The sequence below is a fragment of the Rhagoletis zephyria genome, unplaced genomic scaffold (assembly GCF_001687245.7).
Source record: "Rhagoletis zephyria isolate East Lansing unplaced genomic scaffold, Rhagoletis_zephyria_1.1 Rzeph_scaffold_69018, whole genome shotgun sequence".
Lineage (NCBI taxonomy): Eukaryota > Metazoa > Arthropoda > Insecta > Diptera > Tephritidae > Rhagoletis > Rhagoletis zephyria.
The window spans coordinates 1-1,356 of NW_016226069.1; the positions used below are offsets into that span (position 1 = coordinate 1).

The 1,356-nt window shown below is 53.7% G+C and overlaps 1 pseudogene; it reads left to right on the plus strand.

The window, feature by feature from the left end:
* Positions 1–41: 41 nt before the first annotated feature.
* On the plus strand, positions 42–1,350 carry LOC108357012 (sodium/potassium-transporting ATPase subunit alpha-1 pseudogene; annotated as a pseudogene).
* The last annotated feature ends 6 nt before the right edge of the window (positions 1,351–1,356 follow it).

Below are 1,356 nucleotides of genomic sequence, written 5' to 3' on the forward strand. Positions count from 1 at the left end.
CGTCATCGTGGGCAGCTTACCAAAGATGCGCCAAACTGTGCTCTCGGGCAGTCTTCACCGACACCTCCAATCCGGACATTCTAAAGCGAGCCTGCAGTGGAGACGCCTCTGAAACGGCCATTCTGAAGTTCATGGAGAGCGTCTCGCCCTCAGTGGAAGAGTACCGTCAGAAGTTCATCAAGGTGGCGGAGAAGCCCTTCAGTTCAGTGTACAAGTACCAGTACTCGGTACACCAAAACACCGAGAAGCTGCAGCCAAGTGATCACAACTTTTTCGTCGTCATGAAGGGCGCCCCTGAGCGAGTGCTCGCAGTGTGTTCGTANTACTATTCTAGGAGTACAATTTTACTAAAGTTACACATTTCAGAAAGTGGGGAAACAGTTCCACTGAGCGACGACGACAGGGAGGACTTTGAGACGGCGTACCGAGAGCTCGGCTCAATGGGCGAACGTGTGCTCGCCTTCTGCGACATGGACCTCCAGGGCTTTGCACCCGACCACAAGTTCAACCTCGATGAGGGAAATGACTTTGAGGTGAAGGACTTGCGCTTCATTGGCCTGGTGGCCATGATCGACCCTCCGCGAGCCACCGTTCCGGGCGCCGTCATGAAGTGCAAAGCGGCGGGCATCGTCGTCATCATGGTCACCGGAGATCACCCAATCACGGCGCAGGCCATCGCCAAGTCGGTGGGCATCATCTCTGCATCTCACCGGAGGTCGACGCAAATTTCACTGCCAAAAATCGACAAAAAGGTCAACACAATGCGCTCCTCTGCCTCCATTGTAGTGCCCGGAGATGAGCTGGCCACGCTGACCGACAATCAACTGCGAGAAATTCTGCGTGATTTCAATGAGATCGTCTTTGCGCGAACATCACCTCAGCAGAAACTTCGAATTGTTGAAGCCTGCCAGAGTCTTGGCAAGATTGTCGCCGTTACCGGAGACGGCGTCAACGACTCGCCGGCGCTGAAGAAGGCAGACATTGGCGTGGCCATGGNGTTGCGGGAAATTCTGCGTGATTTCAATGAGATCGTCTTTGCGCGAACATCACCTCAGCAGAAACTTCGAATTGTTGAAGCCTGCCAGAGTCTTGGCAAGATTGTCGCCGTTACCGGAGACGGCGTCAACGACTCGCCGGCGCTGAAGAAGGCAGACATTGGCGTGGCCATGGGCATCACCGGGTCGGATGTGTCAAAACAGGCCGCCGACATGATCCTCATGGATGACAACTTTGCCACCATTGTTGTCGGCGTCGAGGAGGGTCGCAAAATCTTTGACAATCTACGGAAGACTATTTCCTACATGATGGCTGGCAACTTTAGCACGCTCTTTCCGTTTATTATTTTTCTAGGTAAGT